The sequence below is a fragment of the Mixophyes fleayi genome, chromosome 12 (genome assembly GCF_038048845.1).
Source record: "Mixophyes fleayi isolate aMixFle1 chromosome 12, aMixFle1.hap1, whole genome shotgun sequence".
Lineage (NCBI taxonomy): Eukaryota > Metazoa > Chordata > Amphibia > Anura > Limnodynastidae > Mixophyes > Mixophyes fleayi.
Genome location: NC_134413.1, coordinates 55,587,743 through 55,601,687, shown reverse-complemented (window position 1 = coordinate 55,601,687; position 13,945 = coordinate 55,587,743). Strand labels below are relative to the sequence as shown.

The 13,945-nt window shown below is 42.2% G+C and overlaps 1 long non-coding RNA gene across 1 annotated transcript in view; it reads right to left on the bottom strand.

The window, feature by feature from the left end:
- The window catches only part of LOC142109129 (uncharacterized), a 64,403-nt gene extending 53,914 nt beyond the window's left edge, over positions 1-10,489 (bottom strand). The window contains exon 1 of the long non-coding RNA XR_012680286.1: positions 10,398-10,489. This is a non-coding gene — a long non-coding RNA (uncharacterized LOC142109129). The remainder of the gene's footprint in view (positions 1-10,397) is intronic.
- Positions 10,490-13,945: the final 3,456 nt, after the last annotated feature.

Genomic DNA, 13,945 nt, shown 5'->3' with positions numbered 1-13,945 from the left:
TACCAAATCAGATTGTCCTACAGCCTTCAAATGTTTAAAAATCCATCTCTTTATTAGAGTTTACCCTACTCCCACCTAGACTACCAACACTAAAGCGCCCTCACAACTGTCCAAATCTCCACTCTGAGCCAGACTCAATCTCCTTTTTTTCCGCTGTGGACTCTTCCAATTAGAATAAAGCTCTCTCATGAGCAGGGCCCTCCATACCCTTTGTTTTCATGATTGAATTAATTTTTTCTAACGTGTGTCCCTGTTTTATGTATGTCCTGTTTTATCTACTGTCTGGCACTATGGAGAACTGTGGCGCCTTACAAATAATAGTAATATTAATAACTCTCCACTCTCCAGTCTATTATAAATGCATCTGCAATAGTTATATGTTCATTACCTGACTCTGATTTCACCCATGTGTTCCAGTCTCTCAGCTGGCTCTCTATCTAATTCCATATACAATTCAAATACCTACTTTTAGCTTTCAAGCCTCTTCCCTCCCTTGTCCTTAGTTACATCACAGACTTTGATTGCTTCATACCTTAACAACTTCATTTATACTGGTCCTTATCCCAGGAACTTTCTGCTTTTCAAAACTTGCCATAATTTGTCCCTTCATATTTTAAAAAATATCCTCAAGCATGGCTTGCTGAGGCAAAGCAGCCAAACAAGCAAGGGCTGCTATTTAATACTAGTGAAATAAAAATGTGTTTTATTTAACCCACTAACTTAACTGGTACAATACACAAAGAAAGGAAAAATGTACACGATATGGAAAAAAAGTATTCGGATGCTTGACCATTACATCAACAGGGACTGTAATGACATTGTATTCAAATACATATACTTTAATACGGAGTTGGTCCCCCTATTGCAGTGATAACAGCTTCCACTCTTCTTGGAAGGGCGTTCCACAAGATGTTGGAGTGTTTCTGTGGGAATTTGTGCCCATTCATTCTGTAGAGCATTTATGAGGTCAGGCACTGATGTTGGACGAGAAGGCCTGGCTCGCAATCTCCGTTCCAGTTCATCCCAAAGGTGTTCGATGGGGTTAAGGTCAAGGATCTATGTGGGCCAGTCAAGTTCTTCCACACCGAACTCATCAAACCATGGGGTAAATGTATCAATCTCTGGTTTTGTCAACTCGCGGGAGTTCGGCGAGATGACAGCTTAAATTTAAAGCGGCGCTGCCTTGTAAAGGGAAGTTTCCTTTTACAAGGCAGCGCCGCTTTTGATGACCGGGACATCACTTTGTAGTCCTTGCTCTGTGCACTGGCGCACTGTCATGTTGGAATAGAAAAGGGCATTCTCCAAACTGTTGGCACAAAGTTGGAAGCATAGCATTGTCCAAAATGACATGGTATGCTGAAGCATTAAGAGTGCCCTTCACTGGAGATAAGGGGACTAGCTCATACCCTGAAAAACAGCCCCATACCATTATCTCTCCTCCACCAAACTTCACAGTTGGCATAATACAGTCAGGCAGGTAACGTTCTCCTGGCATCCGTCAAAACCAGACTAGCCCATCTGACTGCCAAACAGAGAAGCATGATTCGTCACTCCACAGAACATATTTTCACAACTTCCCAGTCAAGTGTCGATGTGCTTTACAGCACTCCATCCAACGCTTAGCATTGATCTTGGTGATGTGAGGCTTGCATGCAGCAGCTCAGCGATTGAAACTCATTTCATTAAGCTCCCGCCGCACAGTTTTTGTGCTTACCTTAATGACAGTGGAAGTTCAGAACTCTTCAGCTATGGAATCAGCAGAGTGTTGGTGACCTTTACACACCATGCGCCTTAGCAGTCGTTGACCCCGCCCTGTGATTTTACGGAGTCTTCCGCTTCGTGGCTGAGTTGCTGTTGTTCCTTAGAGCTTTCACTTTCTAATAATATCAGTTACAGCTGACTGTGCAATATCCAGTAGGGATGAAATTTTATGAACCGTCTTATTACAAAGGTGGCATCCTATCACAGTACCACACATGAAGTCACTGAGCTCTTCATAAGGACCCATTTTGTATCACAAATGTTTGCAAATGAAGACTGCATGGCTAGATGCTTGATTTAAAACACCTCTGGCAATGGGTCTGATTGAAAAACCTCAATTTAATAATCAACAGGTGTGGCCAAATACTTTTGTCCATATAGTGTACTTCAGCAATAACCAGAGGTACTAACACGGTTTATCCTTCTCCTGAAGCTTTGATTCCACATCTATCCTGACCCAATGGGGTAGTGTCCTTATGTTTTCTAGACCCAGAAACAGGGCCATCTTAACAACATTATGGGCTCCTGGGCAAAGCAGTGAACCGGAGCCCCTAGATATAGATATAAATATAGATATATAGATGTATACAGATACAGATATAGATATAGATATATAGAGATAGAGATAGATAGATGTACTTGCTCAGTGACCCTTGAAGGTTTTTTTTGCAGGTTTTTTTCTTTTGCAGGATTATTTATTCTCATTAAGAGCCGTGCCTATGGGACCCCCTTGCCCGTGGGGCCCCCGGGCAGCTGCCCATCGTGCCCCATGGAAAAGATGGCCCTGTCCAGAAAGCAAAGTCTACAGGCTGTACACTGAGCAAAACCAGTAAAACAGGGACCAAAGCCTCTGGTCTGCTACAGCAGGAATGTTCCCCTCCTCTGCCAAACATCACAAGCAGCTCAGGCCCCCTGCTAGAGAGGCAGGCTGATGTCCTGAAGTGATATTCTGTTATTAGCCAGGAGGTTTTTTAGTATAAAGCTGGGTGCACACTACAGAAAATTTCTCCCATTGCTATATCTGTAACGATTTTACCAATCATCATCATTAACATCATCAACATTTATTTATATAGCGCCATCAAATTCCGTAGCACTAAACCAATGACTGAATTTACCGAATCCGATGAGTATGCAGATTTATGTGTACACAGCTACAAGATTTACCTTCAGATCTGTGCTCTCCATCTGTCATAATCAACTGCTGGAGATTGTAACTCTGCACACTCTATGGAGAGCTGCCTACACTGCTAGTCGTAAGTACATATACACTTCCACACTTGTCCAACATTGTTGAAACGTTGATAGTGATTTTTTAGTTAGTTTCTAAAATCCAATCATATGATACAATGTGCTTTGGAACAATTAAACATAATTTTGGGAGCAAACACACTATGTGATATCAGACCTAACAGGCGTTTATGGTGTGATTGGCATGATAATTGGTTGAAAAACCTGTAGTGTATGTTCCGAGCTGCTGGGGTGTCCATAGCTGCCGCGGCTCGCTCTCTACTCTGCCCCGCGTCCTGGCCGTCTCCTTGATGACCGGGACATCACTTCTGGGTCTGGCCCGACCATTGCTAGGGCAATGGTCGGACGCCAATCACTGCAAGACCGCGTCCCGGCAATGGAGGGCAGCCTGGCGCGTGTGCAGCTACTTCTCCAGCCTGCGGGCTAATTAAATATGCTTGTATTATTTAGGCTGAGGCTGTAGGTGATTTCAGAGCTAGGCTCTTATTGGTCACATTCAGTATTTAAGGCAGGGAGGGCTTAGCCTCTCTGCCGGTTATAGCTTCCCAGTTCTGGACTGTTGCTGACCTGCTCTGGATTCCTGAATTGTTGATTACCTGTTGTTACCCCCTGCCTGTTTCTTGGACCTTGCCTGTTTGCCTGTGACCCTGACCCTTTGGCCCGTACCTTGGACTCTGCTGTTTTGTCTGTGACCCTGACCTTTGGCGAGTTATCTGACCATTCTACCCTGCTAGTGACCCCTGACCTTGGCTTACGTCTGACCATCCATTACCATCTCTGCTGCCTCCTGGCCTGCCGCTGTGGTACTGTATAACGAACCTACACTACACTGGAGTGAAGTCCTGGGGGCATCCGAGTACCTATGAGCTCGTACAGCTCTACGGGAAAGGCGGCTGCTATAGGCAAAGACCTCCGTCTATCAGTTCTGCAGGTTCGTTATCTGACCAGGCAGCCTAACAGTGTATTCCTAGCTTAAGGGTCCCAGGGCTTGAAATACCCAAAATAGCTTATTCAAGGCCTCTGGGCTTATGTCTCACTAGTTCCCCCACTGTGCATGTATTTCTAATGGATAAGGACACAACAGCTTTCCTATGGGGAGCATGCGTAAAGGAACTTGTGGTATGACATCAGTGGAGACACAGCAAGCACAAGAAAATGATTGGGACACTGAAGGGACTAAAAGCATTGTAAGGGAAGTAGATTACTGTTCTCTATGGGAAAGGAGTTACCATATGAGCTTGACTTTTATTAGGTGGATGCTGGTTTCTCTACAGACCTCATCAGTTAAACCAGCAGTAGGGATAACTTGAAAGGTTTTTATGATGACCACCCTGCATGTAATGGCCAACGTCTCATACATTAGTGAACACCAGGTGTACACCAGTTTGCTGTCATTCTAAAACATCCTAGAACTTATTGTAATTAAGTTTACATTGCTGTACCTCTTCTTGGATAGGAGCCCCTCCCTAGGGCCTATGCCACAAACAGAGACAGATGTTCTAGTAGTTTAAGAAAATAATGATGACCACTGCCCAGGACTGCATTTACCATATAAATATACTAGGTGTATGCCTAAGACATCACTATTTAGGGTCAGCATTGGATGGTTTTTAATTTTTTTTGCTGCCATTTGGTATTTACCATCACATTACATGTATCATATTAAAGAGAAGAGGGAAGCTGTTTAGTTGATAGAGGTACATAAACATGTGGAGAGCACAATTACAAATTCACAGAGTATATACTCACAATACCTAGATCAGCATCTAGGCTAAAATACCCTTCCCCTGTCCTTGTATATTGCATATTCTGAGTTGTGGGTAGGCCAGAGTGTACTTGAAATGCAACATGTTAATATATTGTTATGCTTTTGATGTTAAAGCTGAATTACCACATATAAATGATGCCCCATGGGCTGCTCAGAGCGGCTATTTTTCAAAGGTCTCTATGGTTTGTCTCACAGCCCCAGCACAAAAACTGGATAGTGTAACTCTGCAGAGGGGAGTGAGGTGTGAGTGGAAGGACCATCAGAATTTGCTGTCAACAGTATTACGACTTCTGATTGGTGTTCCCCCTCACACTTGCCCTCTGCAACCATTTTAAAGTGGCAAACTTAAAGGTTTGGCCACTTAGATGGTAGTACGTCTTTAACTGTAATAGCATTAGTTATACTATTATGTCCATTATTCAAGTTCCTAATTTGTTTCCATCCAGATTCTTACTTTACTCACAGTTACATTCATGGGGGTATATTTACTAAACTGCGGGTTTGAAAACTTGGAGATATTGACTATAGCAACCAATCAAATTCTAGCTGTCATTTTGTAGAATGTACTAAATGTTAACTAGAATTTGATTGGTTTTTATAGGCAATAGCTCCACTTTTTCAAACCCGCAGTTTAGTAAATATACCCCATGGTGATCATTCTTTACCCTGAGGAATCAGTTCATCAACTCATAACTTCAAATTGGCTTCGGACATATGATATCTATAGTAAACAAGATTAATAGTCTGAATGTCCTGAACATGTTGCTATTGGGTATGCTTATAGCGAGTTAGTAAGTCTTACATCTTGCTAAACTGGTAAGACGTGTTTTAATATGGAAACCTATACATATATTGTAGTTATAGAAATATTTTGCCTCCAACCATGTTCTACAGTCAAGAACAAAACGTTCTAACAAATATATTTACAGGAATGCACTTATGTGGAACTCTGGTTGGTTGTTAATAACAGCAATAATTTCTTCCCTCTTTCTGTGAAAGAATTCTCACCAAAACGCCAAGAGAGGCGAGGCCCGTTACCCAGACAAGACCCTCACAAACTAGACTGTTTTAAAGGGATGTTATATATTAAGGGATTCAGGCAAAGAAACTGGACTGGAGGGAAATAGGATAGAACCACAATAATTACCTCTGGTCTCTCTAATATGGGTATATATATATATATATATATATATATATATATATATATATATATATATATATTAGCCATAACATTAAAGCCACAGGAGAAATTAATAACATTGATTATCTTGTTACAATGGCACCTGTCAAAGGGTGGGATATATTAGGCAGTAGGAGAACGGTCATTTTTTGAAGTTGATGTGCTGGAAGCAAGAAATAAAAATATGTACGGATCTGTGTGACTTTGACAAGGACCAATCTGTGATGGCTAGATGACTGGGACAGAACATCTCCTAAACGGTAGGTCTTGTGGGGTTTTCCTGGGATCCAGTGGTTGGTACCTACCAAAAGTGGTCCAAGAAAGGACAACTGGTAAGCCGGCGACAGGGTCATGAGCGCCCAAGTGTTATGTTTTGCTGCTCTGTGTTTTGCTTTGCTGTTCTTTTCTCTCAGAAATCCATTCCAGATTTTGCTGACTATCAGAATTGCTATGTGTCTGTTGCTGACCTTACTCACCCTGCTTCCTGAGCTGCTAACAAGGATTCTACATTGCAGCTGATTATCAGCTCATGCAAGACTGTCGCTGCTCATTACCTAGCAGCTAAGCAGTCAATACTTTCTGCTCGCATGATTTCTACCCAGCAACTGACTGGCCAGGGCCTACATAAATACACTCATTGCCATTATTGTCTTGCTGTTGTTAAGTTTACCTTGGCTAGTTACTGTATCTTTATCCTGTATAGTTTGGTATATCTTCTGCTGCTGGATTTTTTTGCTTGACCTTGGCTTTATTTACTGGACCTTGCTGTTGGATCTCTGCCTGACCTTGAACTCTCGGCCTGTTTATTGTGTACCTCTTCTGTCTTCTGACCCAGCTTACTAATTGACCATTTTATTTTGTGTCCTGTTTCATCTGTGTGTTGTTCCATAGCTGCAAGTCCTCCTGATTCTACCTCACTGACAACTGTTAACAACTATACATTACTGGGATCAAGTCCAGGGGGCATCCAAGTACCAGTGTAAAGTGTAGTTCCAGGAAAAGCAGCTGTTGATGGTGGAAAACATCTCGCACTACAGGTTCTGTATAGGAGTTATCAGGTGGTGATTGTGGGGTTTATAACACCAAGTCTCATTGACGCGTGAAGAGCGAAGGCTAGCTCGTCTGGTCCAATCCCACAGAAGAGCTGCTGTACCACAAATTGCTGGAAAAGTAAATAGCTATGATAAAAAGGTGTCAGAACACACACACAGTGAATTGCAGCTTGCTGTGTATGGGGCTCTGTAGCCGCAGACCAGTCTGAGTGCCCATGCTGATCCATGTCCACTGCTGAAAGCACCTGCAATGGGCACATGAGCACCAGAACTGGACCATGGAGGGTGGAGGAAGATGGCCTGGTCTGATGAATCACGTTTTCTTTAACATCATGTGTTCGGCCGGATGCGTGTGCATAGTTTACCTGGGGAAGAGATGGCACCAGGATACACTATGGGAAGGAGGCAAGCCAGCAGATGTAGTGTGATTCTCTGGGAAATGTTCTGCTGGGAAACCATGGGTCCTGGCATTCATGTGGATGTTACTTTGACATGTACCACGTACCTAAACATTGTTACAGACCAAGTACACCCCTTCATGGCAACGGTATTTTCTGATGGCAGTGGCCTTTTTCAGCAGGATAACGCATCCTGCTACACTGCAAAAATTGTTCAGGAATGGTTTGAGGAATATGACAGACTTCAAGGTGTTGACCTTACCTCCAAATTTACCATATCTCAATCCGATAGAGCATATGTGGGATATGACCAAAGCAGGTCGCACATGCACTTTGGATGCCTCACCTGCAGGCAGAGAACTACATCTTCCAGCATGTAGTGGGAGGAGGAGCTTGTGAACGGGCTTGAGGAGCTTGTGAAGCCCAACCGGGCTATACACAACTATAAGCAGCAATGTTCAATCCATCTTCGTTTGCAAAGGACACTTACTAAAGCCTGCGATTACTGGAAGGGATCAGGGCAGGGAAGGGGTGTTCGCTTGTAGTCAATGTATATCTAGGGGGGGGGGGGACGTGTTGAACTTGAGCACACAAAGCCACGTCAGACTCAAGCTCCTGGCATTTCAAAGTTACTTGTTTTTCTGTTTCTTGCTCCAGCTACAGGGCTAGTCTAAGTCCTGAGTACTTATGATGACAGTCTCCTGTACATGCTCTAACATATGTTTGCAATCAAGAGCAACTGTAAAAATGTATTTTATGTTCAGCAGATATTAAGAACATCCTCATGGAAAAAATATATATAATTAACTTAATATTTTTTATTTTATTTTTATGTGCATTCTTTTGCAAATATATGTTCCACATAGGCATTGGACATATCCTTTTGTGTCTTGGGTAGTAGAGCAGAGCAGACATACACCCGAATCCATTAGCGCACGTATCTTCAGATCCATTCATTGTTGAAATCAGGAGTACGCAAAGCCGATTTACGTGCATTTTAAAGCGCATGTTGCACTCAGTATGGGTGCCTTGATGAATCCGGCCCAGAAAGTGCAAATTTGCACCTGACAAGAAGTGCAAATGCATTATTTTTTTTATCTGCAGGGAAAATATTACCTGCTTTTGCATGTAGCAAATACTGGGTAGGTTTATATTTACAGTGTGATTTACTGTAAGATAAGTTAGGACACGGCCCCTCCCAGCTCTATATCTGTCCACATATTCTCCCCCTGCAAGCACAACATGCACCTTTTGCTGGTTTTATTCCTTACTCTAATTGGGGCCCCTAGTGTGCAAGTCTAAATGACATTACTTATATAACTCAGTCCTGAATTGGTGGCATGCATTGGCTGGCTTAAAGTCTCTTGGTCCAGATGGTAGAGTTGTAGTTTTGGCAGCTTGGGTTCCCCTTCTTTTAGATGCTGGATTGGCCTTCGGTGATATCCTTTTAGTCATGTTGACAGCTGCTGCCTCTGCTGTTACGCTTTCTCTCACAATTCTGTTCTCTTGTTCTATGCTGCTCCATCTGACATCTAACTCTGCTGACTGAAACTACTCTTTTCCACTCTCCAATGTTGCCAATTTTTTTTTCCTTTGCTATCTTCTCTAACTGATCCATTCACTACATTCACTTTTCTCTTACCTCACACTGCTTGTCAGTCTGTTCTATATTTTACTCTCCTCAGAAAGTGTTTCCTTTCTTCTTCTGTCAATTTTTTCACATCTATCTTCTTCTATTGCCAACTACCTCCTAAACTGCTTGTCCTACCTATTTAGTGACAATTTAATCTCTTAGTTTTATCCCCATCTCTTCCCCTATGTGGATACTGACTACTTTCTTCTCCCCTCTTCTCACTGGGCCTGATTCATCACGACACGTATCTGAATATTTTGTGCATATCGCACTCAAAATCACTCTGCATATGCCCAGAACAGGGCAATACACAACTAAATGCAACAATGTTCACTGCATCTACATACGCAAATGATACTTACTACAGACACGATTTCTGGGAGTGAACAGGATGGGAAGGGGGTGTTCGCTTGCAGTTAATGTACAGTAAGAGTGGGCCACACTGGTATGCACGTAGGCACGTCGAAATCAAGCTTTGGGCATCTCAAAGTTACTTGTTTTTCTGACGTATCTCTTGTTCCAGTTCATGGACTAGTCTAAGTCCTGAGTACTAGCGATTACAGTCTAATATGCATGTTATAACATGTGTTTTCAATCAGGAGTAACTGTAAAAATGTATTTTATATTCAGTAGACACTTAGCTCATCATAATAAATGTATTTAATGAAAAAAAATATTTTAATTGTTTTGTCATTAATGTTTATAATATTAACATGTGACATTGATTCAATAGTTTTGTTTTTTTCTGTGCGTTCTTCTGCAAATGTATACTCCACATAGGTATTGGATGTATCCTGCAGTGTATTGTGTAGTAGGGCAGAGCAGACCTACACCCGAATTCATCACCGTACGTATCTTCAGATCTGTTCCTTGTTGAATTTGGGAGTACGTAAAGCCGATTTACGCGCATTTTTTAAATAAACGCATGTTGCACTCAGTATGCGAACCTTGATGAATCAGGCCCACTGTGTCTATGTTTCTTTTTCCCCACTGACTTCTGTTTCTCTCTCTTTATTGTGGTCTCCCTATATCATTGCTTAGATCTCTCTCTCTCGCTCGTTTAATTCCCCCACCTTTTTATTATCTTCACTCTCTTCTGAAATTGTTTCACTCTCAGGGGACTTATTCATTAAGTTAATAAAAAAATGGAGAAAACAGAAAATACCCATTGCAACTCTTCTTTTAATTTATCAAGGGGTTAAATCAGAGATGTCTCCTGCCTTAACCTGTTTAATACTGGTCAATGCAGTCCCCATATACTACCATGGGGCTGCTATGTGACAAAATTTAACAAGCTTTGCTTTTCACCACCAGCCTTAAAAAACTCAAAAATCTCATCATGCTGTTAACTGACCTTTTCAATGGAATCTATGGCCGCTGGAGAAGACGCAGTGGATTAACCTTAGCTGCACCTGTGCAATAGCGACACAGGGGTCAAATCCTTCATTTGCTGGCACCTGCTGCCAGTGAAGGAGTTTTAAGTTAGCTTGGGAGGAGGAAGGGGGTGGGGTTTGCTAGGGCTCTCCAATGAGTCCTGCACAGTACATTTTGAATTGCTGCAGTAAACAGCAATATCAAATGAAACCTACTGTCGCCCACGAGCCACCAAAGATAGATAGACCTCTCTGTCTGTTCTGCTCCCTTTTATTTTCTCTGTTTACTATTACTGTCCATCTCACTTTTTCTATTCCTTCTCTCCTATGTGTCGCTTCTGTCAATTTTACTCTCCCCCCACCCCCTGCTTTTTTACCCCTTTGTAGCAGGACACTGAGAGTTTTTCTGTTTCTTTCAGTGTCCGGCAACTGGCTGATTACACCCTGACCACCAATGAGTCTTTTCTATATTTCCATTTGTGTAGCAATTTAATATATACACATATGGATCATTTAGAGTCGGACGCAAAGTCCGATTTAGGCGCATCTAACCAAAAAACACTACCACGCATATGCAGAAAGCTCCAAATCCGCCTGCATCTTGGACGCAACTAACACTTGCGACAGCTTGCGACTCACTAGGAGAGAATGGGAGGAACGCGGAATTGTGAAGGCGTGACCATGTAAATGCATCCTAGTCGCAGTGAGGCGCAGACACAACTCACGTCAAAACAGGGCTAAAGCTGTGCGGCAGGAATTAGGTGGCGCAAGCGTTAGTTAGCTGCAGGAACTGTTCGCAGCTTGATAGGGTATTATGAGTGGGACGCAACTGGGGTTTGCTTGCAACTCGTAATACCCTACCAAGCTGCGGCACACTCCCACTTCTACACTCCTTACACGGACTTTGCGTTCGACTCTAAATGAGGTCCATAAAGTTTTTCATATTGTGTACTGGATCCCATCAGTTTGGGTGTGTATAGCCATAACCTGCTTACTGGTGTCTAGTTGTAGAGGAACACTGTTGCGTGTTCTTATTTTTCTATGTACATATTTTTATTGATGTTATACATATACTATGCATATAACAGTAGTGAATCTGGGAAGGTTTTGTTTCACAAAATTCTGTGGTGCAACCTCCACAATGAAAGTCCAGCATTGCTTATTACAGTAGTTATCAATAAAACACTTTTGTAGTAATAATAATGATAATAATATAGATAATGATAATAATAATAATAATAATAATAATAATAATACATGTAGTGTAACAGAAATAAACAAACAGTAGTAGATATCCTGACAGTCCCTGTTATGAATCTGTTACTTTCACCTTTCACCCCATTCCGTTTAAGTATTCTTAGAAGACTGGAAGAACAAGTTCATGGAGTCTAAATACAAAATCATAAACACTATGTTCCGTGCCAGACTGCTGAAGTGCACATATGAGTTGAAAAAGCAGATGGAAAATGTTTGTGTCTTCAAATCAAAATAGTATTGAATAACTGGAAGGAGCCTATGGAAGGCAAATGCACACAAGGTTAAAGTCTAGACTATGGGTACGCAGTTTGTGTCTGTCTATCTACTGATGAAGTAGGACATGCTGCATTCTGGGAATTGTAGTTCAAAAGCAGCTGGAGAGACACAGGGGGGCTGATGTAGAGTGTGATCCCATGGCTCCAAAGTCATAGTTGTACTTTCCATAATCCTTTTCTTCTTAAATCATCATGCACAGAACTGTATTTAGCTTTAGTAACCCTTTTTCTACGAGTGGCAGAGGCTGAGAAATGACTTGTTACCCATACTTGCCAACTCTCCCGGAATGTCCGGGAGACTCCCGCATTTTGCGAGAGTCTCCCGGACTCCCGGGCGAGTGTGGCAATCTCCCGAATTCTGCCCACTTCACTAGGAAGTGCCCCACTTCCTAGTGAAGTGGGCAGAATTAGATCCCAAACACCGCAATTTTGGCCGCCCCGCCCCCCTCACGCCCACCTCCACTGGCTGGCTCCAGGAAGAGAGCTGAAGAAAGTCGGTAAGCATGTTGTTACCTGAAGTGTGTATGTGATTCCTTTTGTTTCTTTTATCAGCAAGTAAAAATGAATTGAGGAAATTAGAAAATTCAGCTGATGATAGGAATGTTGAAGCTGTGGATTGTGCTGTGTAAATAAAGGTCTGGATAATAGATCTGAGATCTTGTCAAATGTTGTGTGCCTACAAGTAAGTCTGGGTCTGAATTCCGCCAGAAGCCCAAATGAAGACACTACACACTTAGGGGCCTATTTATGAATGACCGCATCTGCCCCCTGTCAATTATCATCCCTTATCGCAATGATATTACGCGACCATTTATTGAAAAATGATCCCAGGACAGCGCGTCCGGTAGGAGGCTGTCTGGGCGATATCCTTGCCTTGCTAGCAACTCCAGTCTTGACCCGGAGTTTTTACTACGTATGCGGGATCTTAGGTCGAGCATGCTCAGAACCATTTTCCTCAGTTAATGGAGGGGAGCGCCGCGAGGCTGCCGGAGAGGGATCTGAAAATTCCTCTCCCCATAGGACAGAATGGTCATCGTGGTCAAGCTCCGAAAAGCTGGGCGTTTTGGAGTTTGTGAAATTGGCGCAGACCACAGTCCCCATTAAAAATGAGGGGAACTGAGGTTTAATGCGATACTTAGCCTAATGCAGGAGATATCTATAATAAGTGCTTCGTTAGGCTCTTGTTATGTTACTTTAAAATACCTAAACCATGTGGAAAAAGCTGTTTCTGCATGGTTTATGGCTTAATAAATAGGCCCCTTAGTGTGAAGGTTTTTGATGGTGAAAATAAATAAATACTTGCCATGTATGGTATGGTGAATAAATCACTTGCGCAGCAAACCTAATTGTGAAGTATATTATATAGCTTCATATGCAGCAAATACATGAACATTCCCAATGTATAAAGCTCCATTCACACATAACAACTCTTTACCCACCAATGCCCCCAATACACAATTAAATGCCACCATAATATTACCACTAAAATGAGTACTCCCTCCTCGGTGACTCTGAAGCCCTTCTGATTTACAGAAGGGGACACAGTCAGATGCTAGAAGTACCAATAGTGGATCCTTTACCACCACGCTTTGCCCAAAGGGTGAAAGGGTTTTTACTAGCATTTTTTTAATTTATACTTTTTAAACAAAACGTGATCTTCATTCACATATTTCATTGTCCAAAACCTGTAATTTGCCCTTATCATCAATCACCAGCAATTACGTAGCATTTAATTTCAAAAGGCTATGCAGTAGAGGGCCAAACAGTTCTACAGTTCTCTAGCACCATGGCCCAGAGTGCCTTGTTGGATTGTGCGACATATGTACAGAATATATTGTTATAAACACTGGTGATGAGAGAAAACATGTTGCCTTCCTTTGAGTTAATAACGTAATCTACTTTTCTTATCTTTATTGCACAGATAAACAAAGAATTACATTCTGATGTGACCTTCTTTCACTGCCCTTCTAAGGCTAGGTACACACTGAAGAATTTTC